The sequence below is a fragment of the Panthera pardus genome, unplaced genomic scaffold (genome assembly GCF_024362965.1).
Source record: "Panthera pardus isolate Hobbes unplaced genomic scaffold, ASM2436296v1 HiC_scaffold_6, whole genome shotgun sequence".
Lineage (NCBI taxonomy): Eukaryota > Metazoa > Chordata > Mammalia > Carnivora > Felidae > Panthera > Panthera pardus.
The window spans coordinates 103,543,522-103,556,440 of NW_026526991.1; the positions used below are offsets into that span (position 1 = coordinate 103,543,522).

General features: G+C 37.5%; 1 protein-coding gene across 8 annotated transcripts in view; it reads left to right on the forward strand.

Moving 5' to 3' along the window:
• The window catches only part of LOC109276224 (maestro heat-like repeat-containing protein family member 1), a 115,945-nt gene that overhangs the window by 22,996 nt on the left and 80,030 nt on the right, over positions 1–12,919 (forward strand). The window contains exon 1 of one of the 8 annotated variants that reach the window (XM_053895038.1): positions 1,065–1,960. The exons of the other annotated variants lie outside the window; for them this stretch is intronic. The gene's annotated coding sequence lies outside the window, so the exon portion shown is untranslated. Of the gene's footprint in view, positions 1–1,064; positions 1,961–12,919 lie in introns of those variants that run through there. 8 annotated transcript variants of the gene reach the window in all.

Consider the following 12,919-nt stretch of genomic DNA (forward strand, 5'->3'; position numbering starts at 1 on the left):
TTGTCATGTGTTCTTTACTAAGTTCTTTGAGGTCAGCAATCATGTTAGATTTATCTTGAGGGGCGCCTGGGTGGCTCAGTCGGTTAAGCATCCGACTTCAGCTCAGGTCACGATCTCGCGGTCCGTGAGTTCGAGCCCCGCGTCGGGCTCTGGGCTGATGGCTCAGAGCCTGGAGCCTGCTTCTGATTCTGTGTCTCCCTCTCTCTCTGCCCCTCCCCTGTTCATGCTCTGTCTCTCTCTGTCCCAAAAATAAATAAACGTTAAAAAAAGAAAAAAAAAAAAGAAAAAAAAAGATTTATCTTGAATACCCTCACAATACCTATCATATAGACAATGCCAAAAATTTTTTGTTGAGCTCACTTGAATTAGGCTTTTTCTATAAACCTTGCTTTTAATAGACCATTTTCTAAATTGTCAAACTGTTTACATTTTCAAAAGAACATACTTAAAAATAACATTTTTTTAGATGAGAAAAGTAACATATGTTTATTTAAACTGAATGGTACTTATAGAAAAGTCCTTAGAAGAAAATAAAAATTCTTTGTAAATCTACCATCTGGATATGTTACCATTTTGATGTAAGCTCTTCCACTTTTTTCTGTGGACTCATATGTGTTTGTGTATATATGTGTGTGTGTGTGTGCATAATATATGTGTGTGTTTTTAATTTTTAATTTTGAGAGAGTGCAAGCGGGGGAGGGGCAGAGAGAGAGGGGGACAGAGGATCCAAAGCAGGCTCTGTGCTGACAGCAGAGAGGCCGATGTGGGGCTTGAATTCACAAACCCATGAGATCATGACCTGAGCTGAAATCAGACGCCCAACCAACTAAGCCACTCAGGTGCCCCTACATGTGTGTTTATATAATGTACACAAATACGTATATATTCATATATACTACACATATATTTTATACACATATATGTATATGTGTAGTATATATGAATATATACGTATATATGCATATATGTATACACATATGTGTATGTGTAATATATATGAATATATATGTATATATATAAAACAGTATGATACATACTTTTTGTAGCCTTTTTTAACTTAATGTAATATTAATGTTTTATCATGTCACTAAATATTATTTTACAAAATTATTATTACTTTTTAAAGATTTTATTTTATTTTAAGTAATCTTTACACCCAATGTGGGACTTGAACTCACAATTCTGAGATCAAGAGTTGCATGCTCCACCAATTAAGCCAGCCAGGGGCTCCTACAAAAATTTTTGAAAATATTTTTTAAATTATTAAAACAATTTTTTGTTAATATTTATTTACTTTTGAGAGAAAAACAGAGTGTGAGCAGGGGAAGGGCAAAGAGAGAGGGTGACACAGAATCTGAAATAGGTTCTAGGTTCTGAGCTGTCCACACAGAGCCCAATGCAGGGCTCAAACTCATGAACTGTGAGATCATGACCTGAGCCAATGTCAGATGCTCAACTTACTGAGCCATCCAGGTGCCCCCCAAATTATTTTTAATTACTGTACATATATGTATGTACTGTGATGTAAATATCTATGTATTGTTGAGTGTCAAGAAAATTTTGAAATTTTACTTATAGACGAATAATGCCATGGTAAATATTTTTGTATATAAACCCTGTGCACACCTTTGGTTCAACATAACGAGTTTATTGAATAGTTACTATGCAGCAGGTATTGTAAAGAAGTTATAATAAAGCCATTTCTCTCCAGGAGTCATAATTGGGGGAGGGGAAGCTCTATTCTACCTTCGGTTCTTTAGAATAGGAGCTGGTGGGTTAGTTCCAGGGTACACATTCCAGGTTTGGTTGCTAAGGTGTAATTGTTTCTCAATAATTGGGTAGTATTCCCAGGAGACACTTCTATGCCATCTCAACTGCTTCCTCATAGTGCTGTTGTCCATCTGGTGTGGGCAAGAAGGAGAGAAACAGGGACTGGAGCAGGGTCAGGCCTAGAGAGAAGGTGAGTCTGAACATGAGAAATGAACTAGACAGGGGTGGGAAAGGAATGGATTCAAGGGACTTTTTTTTAAAGTTTATTTATTTATTTTGAGAGAGAGAGAATAAGCAGGGGAGGACAGAGAGAGAGAGAAAGAGAGAGAATCCCAAGCAGACTCCATGATGACAGTGCAGGGCTCGAACCCATAAACCATGAGATCATGACCTGAGCTGAAACCAAGAGTTGGCCACTTAACCGACTGAGCCACCCAGGTGCCCCATTCAGGGGACATTTAATAAGTAAAATTCTCTGTCCTGGCAGGGCTGTGGATGGTGTGGGAGAGAAGTCAAAGATGACTGAGACTTAAGCTCTGCCCAGAGATAGGGATTAATTTTGGGATGGAGAGAAGATAATATGTTCAATGTTGGATGTGCTGAGTTTTAAATACTACAAGAAATGAAGAAGTCTAAAATATAGAAATAACTATTTGCAACTTAAGGCCTAGGGAGACAGATTTTGTTACTCTGAAATTACTCTATATTTTTCTAACGAAGTTTAAAATTTACCAATTCTCTATTTTTCTTCTAAAGAAGATAAGGATCTTAAACTCCTTAATTAGCCTGCAACCTCACCCTTCTCATCTTTTGTGCTGTGTTGTCTAATGTTTTCATTCCATCATGGTTTTAACTCCCTCAAATTAGTGGTTATTATTATATTTCATAGTCAATACTTATTTAAACTTACCAACCTCTCAGTCTCCTAACAGAAAATAAATTACACACTCAAATTAGGATAATTCAAGGACAGTTTAACAAATAAATTAAAGCAACTATTTCTAATGAGTATGTGTGAATAGAGATTAAGAAACCCACAAGATATTAGGGTACCTGTGTGGCTCAGTCAGTGGAGCATCTGACTCTTGATTTTGGCTCAGGTCATGATCTCAAGGTAGTGGAATTGAGCCCTGTGTTGGGCTCCACACTGAGCGTGGAGCCTGCTTAAAATTCTTTCTCTTTCTCTCTGCCCCTTCCCCCTGCTTGTACTCTTCCCTCTCTTAAAAAAAAAAGAAAAGAAAAGAAAAGAAAAGAAAGAAAGAAACCCACAAGAGATAGTATAATATGCTGGAGCTGATAGCAACCAGAGTTTTATCACCCCTAGACCTGAAGGGATCTGGGGAGGGAGCCACCATGAAAAGCTGAAAGGAGAGTAATACATATAGGGCTATCATGAGAGAAATAGTGACCTCAAGGTATACACGCAGCCAAAGACCACCATGATAGGAGGAAACAAAAATATATACTCTGATCTGACATCTTTTCTTTCTGCAGTGTACTATTAGGGCTCCCCATTGGCAAAACCCAGTTCCAAGCCAGAGGACAAGGGAGTTTATTTGATGTAGCCTCCAAAGCATTTAGCAGAGTGTAGAAGAGTATAGGCAAGATCTGGAGAGCCAACAGAAGATATTCAGGATACAAAGTGTTTTACTAATTCTTAGTACATAACTAATACATTTCTTGAATCTTCCTCCTCCTTTCCAGGTTTATTTTATTCCTTGCTGAAGTAAGGAAATATACTAGTATTTCTTTCATTGGGGGCTTACAAATAAAAAATTTCTTAGCCTATCTGGAAATGTCTTCATTTAGCTTTCATTCTTGCATGATATAGCTGAGTATAAATTTCTAGATTGATAGTTATTTTACCTTATTTATTCATTCATTCATTCATTCATTCATTCATTTATTTATTTGAGAGAGAGAGAGAGAGAGAGTGTGTGTGTGTGAGTGAGCAGGGGTGGGGCAGAGGAAGAGAGAGAAAGAGAGAGAGAGAGAGAGAATCTCACGGGGCTCAATCTCATGACCCTGATATCATGACCTGAGTTGAAATCAAGAGTTGGATGCTTAACTGATTGAGCCACCCAGGTGCCCCATGGTTATTTTCCTTCAAAACTTGGAAGCTATTATTGCGCTGTCTTCTCTGTTGTTGCTCATGAGAAGTCTGTCTGGTAGTCTTGCCTTTGTAGTTAATCTTTTTTCTCTGAAGCATTTAGTATTCTTTTGCTTTCTCTGGTCTTTTATTTTATTCCAGTGTATGTAGATATGGATCGATTTTCTTTATCCTGTGAAAGACTTGGTGTTCTTTTTCAATCTGAGGATTCATATTTCCTTTAATTCTGAAAGACCAGACATTTTCACTTCAACTATTAGCTCTTGCCTGTTTATTCTTTTGGAATTCCCATTAAGTGTATATTGGAGTTTTTCATCCATCTCTCTAAACTTCTCTTTTATTTTCTTCTCTATATGTCTGTGCTATATTCTGGGTCACTTTTGCTACTCTTTCTTCCAATTCACTAACTCACTCTTTAGCAGTATCTTGTCTACTATGAAGCCTATCTACTGAGTTGTTTGATGTCTATGTTTTTCTTGCTGCATTATCTTTTAAAAATATAACTTCTTGTTTCTTTTATGTAAAATCCTGTATTCTTTTTATAAAGATTTTTTTATGTTTACACACTTTTTAAAGACAGAGAGAGAGCACAAGCAGGGGTGGGCCGGAGAGAGAGAGAGGGACACAGAATCTGAAACAGGCTCCAGGCTCTGAGCTGTCAGCACAGAGCCCGACACAGAGCTCGAACCCACGAACCGTGAGATCATGACCTGAGCTGAAGTTGGATGCTTAACTGACTGAGCCACCCAGGCGCCCCCTGTATTCTTCTTACAGTTCCTATTTTTTTATTAAAAAAATTTTTTTATGTTTATTTTTTGAGGGAGGGAGAGAGAGAGAGAGCGCGTGAGTGAGTGGGGGAGGGGCAGAGAGAGAGAGAGAAAGAGAGAGAGAGAGAGAGAGAGGGAGACACAGGATCTGAAGCAGGCTCTAGCCTCTGAGCTGTCAGCACAGAGCCCGACATGGGGCTCGAACCCATGACCAAGAGATCATGACCTGAGCTGAAGTCAGATGCTTATCCGACTGGGCCACCCAGGATCCCTTACAGTTCCTGTTTCTTAATTTAAAAACTATTGTGTTGGGGCACCTGGGTGGCCCAGTTGGTTAAGCATCCAACTTCAGCTCAGGTTCCTTCAGGAGATCCAGCTTCAGATCTCCAGGTTCCTGAGTTCGAGCTCTGTGTGGGGCTCTGTGCTGACAGCTCAGAGCTTGGAACTTACTTCTGATTCTGTGTCTCCCTCTTTCTCTGCCGCTCCCCTGCTCATGCTCTGTCTCTCTCTCAAAGATAAATAAACATTTTTAAAAAAACCCTATTTTGTTAAATAAACACACAGAAAGGTGCATGAAATGAGTAAGTAGACGTCAATGATTTACCACAAATCAAATATCTGTGTCACCACCATCCAGATCTCTCTATTGTGATCCTTCCTAGTCATTACTCCCTTCCAAGATAATCATTAATTTAAAACATTTTATTATTGAATTATAGTTGACACACAATGTTATATTAATCTCAGGTGTACAACAGAATGATTTGATGACTCAATATATTGTGCAATGCTCATTACAATAAGTGTAGTTACCTTCTGTCACCATACAGCATTATTACAACATTATTGATTATATCCCTATGCTGTCTTTTCATTTCTGTGACTTATTTATCTTATAACTGGAAATTTGGACCTCTTAATCCCCTTCACCTACTTCACCCATCCTTCCCCTGCACCCTTTCCCTCTGGCAACCACCAGTTTGCTGTCTGTATTTATGAGTCTGTTTCTGTTTGTTCATTTGTTTTGGTTTTTAGATTCCACATAGAAGTGAAATGGTTATTTTTTTAAATAAAAATCACATTCTTGCTTTTCTTTAAAGTTTTACTACCTAAATTTGCATTCTGAAACACAGTAGTTTATATTTGTCTGTTTTTGAGTTTTTTATAAATACAATAATGAAGTATGTATTATTTTGTCTCTGGCATCTTTCACTTATTTTGTATTTGTTAGATTTACCCATACTGTTGCAGGAGATTGTGGTTTGTTTATTTGCATTGTTATATAGCATTCTATTATATTAATTTGTGTGAATATATCACACTTTATCCATTAGGATGATATTGGACATATGAGTTGCAGTTGGGGGCTATTATGGATAATGGCGCTATGTTGCTATGCACATTATCTGTTGCTATTAGTAAGCATGCATTCCACTAGCTGTGTACCCAGGAAAGGATCATGGAGTATGCGTATTTTAAGCTTTAGAAGGTAATAACAAATTGTTTTCCAAAGTGGCTGTATTATTTTACATCCCACTAGTAGTATGTGAAAATCCCCATTGTTCCAATCCTTGCTACACTAGTTATTGTAAACCTTTAAATTTAAGCCATTCTGGTGGGTGTGTTGCAATATACTTTTGTGGTTTTAACTTCTACTTCCCCAATTCCTAGTTAGGCTGAGCCGAACCTTTACATGTGTTTATGGACCATTTGGATATCCTCTTTTATAAATTCCGCTTAAGTCTCTTACCTATTTTTTTATTTGTGTTTTTCTCTGATTTGCAGGGGATTGTTATATATTTTGGATATGGTTACTATGTTGATCTTATGGATGATATGTATCTTTTTTCACTCTGAGCTTTACCATTTTTACTCACCTAATGGTGTCTTTTGATGACTGGTGAATTTTAATTTCTCTCTTACATTTTATTTTAATAAAATACCAAACCTATAGAAAAGTTGAAAGAATAATGTAATGAACACTTATTATTCTTCAACCTACATTCACCAATTTGCTAAAATATTTTGCCATCTTTGTGCTCATCTCATATTGTCTCTGTCTCTGTCTCTCAATCCATACACAGACACACACACATAAAGATCTGAATCATTCCAAATTAATTTCACACTTATATTATAGACTTTAAGTATTACATACTTTAAGTATGTATCCCCTTAAAAAAAAAGGAGGGCGTGCCTGGGTGTCTCAGTCAGTTAAGCATCCAACTTCGGCTCAAGTCATAATCTCGCAGTCCGTGGGTTTGAGCCCTGCATTGGGCTCTGAACAGCTCAGAGCCTGAAGCCTGCTTCAGATTCTGTGTCTCCTGTTCTCTGCCCCTTCCCCACTCATGCTGACTCCCTCTTTCTCTCTCTCTCACAAAATAATAAGTAAACATTAAAAAAAAGGAAATTCTAATAACTTTATTATCTCAAGGAACTTAATATTGATACAATATTATTATTGTCATATAGCCTATGGTCAAATTTCCCCAAGTATCCTTGAAATTTTCTTTATAGCTAGAATTTCCTTTCTAGCTGTTTTTCTCCCCAGCTAAGATCCAATCAAAGATGATTATTGCAGGGACGCCTGGGTGGCTCATTCAGTTAAGTGTCTAATTTTGGCTCAGGTCATGATCTCACTGTTTGTGAGTTCGAGCCCTCCTGTCGGACGGAGCCTGCTTCAGATTCCGTGTCTCCCTCTCTCTCTGCCCCTCCGCTGCTCACGCTGTGTGTGTCTTTGTCTCTCAAAAAGTGAATAAACATTAAAAAAAAAAGATGATCATCGTATTCTCCTTTCACTTAAAATAGTCCACTCAACATTTTTGCCTTTACTTGTCTTGTAGAATGTCCCATAATCTGGATTTGACTAACTGTTTCCCATTTTAGATTCAGGTTAAACATAGTGATACTATGTTTATAGTACTACATGGCGATATGCATTCCCCATGGCATCATCAGGAACACATAACATCAGTTGTATTATTGATAATTTTAAGTTTGATCATTTGGTGTAGTGGTATCCATCAGATCTCTCTATTGTGAAAGTACTTTCTTCCTGTTATAATTAATACATGACATGTATGGTGATGCTTTGAGGCCTTGTCAATATTTTGTTCCTTGATATTTCTTGACTGCATCAATTATTTCATTTGTAGTTGTATTTCTATCATTCTCTCCCCCACTATAACTACCATGCATTTTTTAGCTCCAATTTGGGTCCATGGATTCCTTCCTTTTTCTTTTTTCTTAAATGGATTTTATTTAATTTATTAAAAAAAATTTTTTTTAATGTTTATTTATTTTTGAGACAGAGAGACATGGAGCATGAGCAGGGGAGGGGCAGAGAGAGAGGGAGACACAGAATCTGAAGCAGGCTCCAGGCTCTGAGCTGTCAGCACAGAGCCCGATGCGGGGCTCGAACTCAGGAACTGTGAGATCATGACCTGACCCGAAGTCAGACGCTTAACCGACAGAGCCACCCAGGCGCCCCTCTTAAATGGATTTTAAATCTATTATCATTCTTTTTTGATGTTCAAATTGCTGCTCATTTGGAAAGTGAGAGAAACCTTTAATCTGGATCTTTTGTCCTTTTAATGCATACCCATTAGTTTTTGAGCACTTCCCTGTTTCTGGCACAAAAAGGTAGAGACTTATCTTGTACTTTTCCTACTCCCAATCAGTAATCAACCATTTCTCCAAGAAGCTTTTTTTTTTTTTTTTTTTTTTTTTAAGACCAGGCTATGAATGGTATGTAGAAAGTAGATTTTAGGTAGTAGGTGTGGTCATTGCTTCTAGGCCTCTTCAGTGGACACAGTGATACTTTAAATCAGGAATTATTAATTAAATTATTTAAAATTAATTAAAATTTGAACATCATGGGCTCCCATTCCATATTTGCATCTGCCTTTTTCCATGGTAACAGTCCTGTTTCCTGAAAAACAGTTTGTTTCCTACAATATACAGAATAGTTTCAGAATCACTACCCCAATAACACTACCAATAACAAACTCAGTAAGTAAAGTTCAAGGCTTCTTTGCAGGTCTTTTTATCTTTAGAATATATCCCAATAAGGGCATATGCTTAAGGTATTGTGTTTAAAAGTTACTGGAATACTTTTCTGTGTAGTTATATAATCACTTTCATATGCAGTTAGGTTCACTTCTTTCTGTTTTATTCATTTATAGGGTCTGTCTTTTTTGTCCCATTTGGATTTAGCTTATTTTTGAATACATGAAACATTTACATGGTTGAAAAGTCAAAACTTTATAAAGAGGTAAAGCCAAAGAGGTCTTTTTTTAAGCTTATTAATTTATTTTTAGTAATTTCTACATCCAGCATGGAGCTTGAGCTCACAACCCTGAGATCAAGAGCTGCAGGCTCTTCTGACTGAGCCACCCATGTGCTCCAAGCCGAAGGAGTCTTGATCTCATATTTCTCTCTTTCTCTTCCCTCACGCACTAATAAGTAACCATTTCTATTAGTTTCTGGTTTTATCCTTTCTCTGCGTTTTCTTTTCAAAAAGGAGCAAAACTTAGGGGCACCTGGGTGGCTCAGTTGGTTAAGCGTCCAACTTTGGCTCAGGTCATGATCTCACTGTTCGTGGGTTTGAGCCCCATGTCAGGCTCTGTGCTGACAGCTCAGAGCCTGGAGCCTGCTTTGGACTCTGTGTCTCCCTCTCTTTCTGCCCACCCCCCCCACGCTCTCTCTCTCAAAAGCAAATAAATAAACATTAAAAAAAGTAAGCAAAACTATACACATACATAAGAATATATACATACACAAAAATGTACACATATATTATCATTTTATTACACAAAAGGTAGCATAATTTTATATCATTTTGCGGAGATCTTCCTCACATTTTAGCTGCACATTCCCCCACTGGGGAAGGTACCATAGTTTCTTCATCCAGTTTCCGATTGATAGGCATTTTGTTTCCGGTATTTTGCTGTTACAAGCAATACTACGATGAGTGATTTTGTCCACATATTGTTTCATATTTATAGAAGAGAAGCTTCCAGGTAAATTTTAGAAATGGAATTTGCTGAGCAAAGAGTTAATGTGTATGTGATTTTATTAGATGTTGCAATACGTCACTCCACTGGGGTCATGCCATTTTGTACACCTACCAGCAATGTATGGCAGAGTTTGTTTTTCTAAGCTTTATTGGCTTTGAAAATTTTGTCAATCTGATGAGGGGAGAAATTGATCTTGGTGTAGTTTTTTTAAAAAAAATTAATGTTTATTTATTTATTTCTGAGAGAGAGAGAGAGAGCAAGCAAAGGAGGGGCAGAGAGAGAGAGAGGGAGACAGAATCCCAAGCAGGCTCCATGCTGCCAGCACAGAGCTCGATGTGGGGCTGGAACCCACAAACCATGAGCCAAAACCAAGAGTCAGACATTTAAACAACTGAGCCACCCAGGTGCCCCCCTTGGTGTGGTTTAAGTTGCTGGTGTGTGTGTGTGTGTGTGTGTGTAGACCTTGTAATAGGTTAACATTTTATTAAATTTTATTTTTTATTTTTTAAAATTTACATCCAAATTAGTTAGCATATAGTGCAACAATGATTTCAGGAGTAGATTCCTTAGTGCCCCTTACCCATTTAGCCCATCCCCCCTCCCACAACCCCTCCCATAACCCTCAATTTGTTCTCCATATTTATGAGTCTCTTCTGTTTTGTCCCCCTCCCTGTTTTTTATTATTTTTGCTTCTCTTCCCTTATGTTCATCTGTTTTGTATCTTAAAGTCCTCATATGAGTGAAGTCCTATGATATTTGTCTTTCTCTGACTAATTTCACTTAGCATAATACCCTCTAGTTCCATCCACGTAGTTGCAAATGGCAAGATTTCATTCTTTTTGATTGCTGAGTAATACTCCATTGTATATATGTACCACATCTTCTTTATCCATTCATCCTTCAATGGACATTTGGGCTCTTTCCATACTTTGGCTATTGTTGATAGTGCTGCTATCAACGTTGGGGTGCATATGTCCCTTCGAAACAGCACACCTGTATCCCTTGGATAAATACCTAGTAGTGCAATTGTTGGGTTGTAGAGTAGTTCTATTTCTAGTTTTTTGAGGAACCTCCATACTGTTTTCCAGAGTGGCTGCACCAGCTTGCATTCCCACCAACAATGCAAAAGAGATCCTCTTTCTCCACATCTTCACCAACATCTGTTGTTGCCTGAGTTGTTAATGTTAGCCATTCTGACAGGTGTAAGGTGGTATCTCATTGTGGTTTTGATTTGTATTTCCCTGATGATGAATGATGTTGAGCATTTTTCATGTGTCAGTTGGCCATCTGGATGTCTCCTTTGGAGAAATGTCTATTCATGTCTTTTGCCCATTTCTTCACTGGATTATTTGTTTTTTGAGTGTTGAGTTTGATAAGTTCTTTATAGATTTTGGATACTAACCCTTTATCTGATATGTAATTTGCAAATATCTTCTCCCATTCTGTCAGTTGCCATTTAGTTTTGCTGATTGTTTCCTTCGCTGTGCAGAAGTTTTTATTTTTATGAGGTCCCAGTAGTTCATTTTTGCTTTTGTTTCCCTTCCCTCTGGAGACGTGTTGAGTAACAAGCTGCTGTGGCTAAGATCAGAGAGGTTTTTGCCTGCTTTCTCCTCAAGGATTTTGATGGCTTCCTGTCTTACATTTAGGCCTTTCATCCATTTTTTAAGTTTATTTTTGTGTGTGGTGTAAGACCAGTGGTCCAGGTTCACTCTTCTGCATGTCGCTGTCCAGTTTTCCCAGCACCACTTGCTGAAGAGACTGTCTTTATTCCATTGGATATTCTTTCCTGCTTTGTCAAAGATTAGTTGGCCATACGTTTGTGGGTCCATTTCTGGGTTCTCTATTCTATTCTATTGTTCTGAGTGTCTGTTCTTGTGCCGGTACCATACTGTCTTGATGATTACAGCTTTGTAGTATAGCTCGAAGTCTGGGATTGTGATGCCTCCTGCTTTGGTTTTCTTTTTCAAGATTGCTTTGGCTATTCAGGGTCTTTTCTGGTTCCATACAAATTTTAGGATTATTTGTTCTGGCTCTGTGAAGAATGCTGGTGTTATTTTGATAGGGATTGTATTGAATATGTAGATTGCTTTGGGTAGTATCAACATTTTAACAATATTTGTTCTTCCTATCCAGGAGCATGGAATCTTTTTCCATTTTTTGGTGTCTTCTTCAATTTCTTTCATAAGCTTTCTATGGTTTTCAGTGTATAGATTTTTCACCTCTTTGGTTAGATTTATTCCTAGGTATTTTATGGGTTTTTATGGGTTATAATTTTTTATATATTATTATTATTATTTAATTTTTTAAATGTTTATTTATTTTTGAGAGAGCACACAAGCAAGCAGGGGAGGGGCAGAGAGAGGGGGACAGAGGATCTGAAGCATGCTCTGTGCTGACAGCAGTGAGCCCGATGTGGGGCTCAAACCCACAAACAGTGAGATCATGACCTGAGCTGAAGTCCAGACATTTAACCGACTGAGCCACCCAGGTGCCCCGAATTTTTATATATTATTGCTTGATTTAGTTTTTTACTCAAAAAAAAAAAGTTTTTCACATCTAAAGTCATGAGAAAGATTGGCCTCAGTGTTCTGTTTTTGTACAATCTTTTTAAAGTTTTAGTATCACCATAATGCAGGTTGAGTAATGTTCCCTTCCCTTTTTTTTTTTTGATTTTCTGGAAATTTTGTGTATAAGTGGAATTATTTTTTCTTTAAATGTTTAGTAGAATGTATTGATGAAGCTGTTTAAGCCTGGAGTGTCTTTGTGCAAGGCTATTAATTATGAGTTAAATTTCTTTTTCTTTTTAAATTTTTGTATACTTAAATTTTTTTTTTAATGTTTATTTATTTTTGAGACAGAGACAGAGCATGAGCAGGGGAGGGGCACAGAGGGAGGGAGACACAGAATCTGAAGCAGGCCCCAGGCTCTGAGCTGTCAGCACAGACCCTGATGCAGGGCTTGAACTCATGAACTGCAAAATCATGACCTGAGCCAAAGTTGGACACTCAATTGACTGAGCCACCCAGGCGCCCCAAGTTAAATTTCTTTAGGAGCAGGGACTATTCAGTTTTTTCTACTTATGTCAGTTTTAATAGAGCATCCTTTTTTTCTAGGAATTTGTCCAATTTACTGAAAACCTTTAAATTTGTCATAACATTGTGACCTTTTGAGATTGATTTTTTTCATTTAACATAATACTCTTGAGATCTACCCAGGTTGTTGCATGTATCAATAGTTTCTTTCTTTGTTTCTTT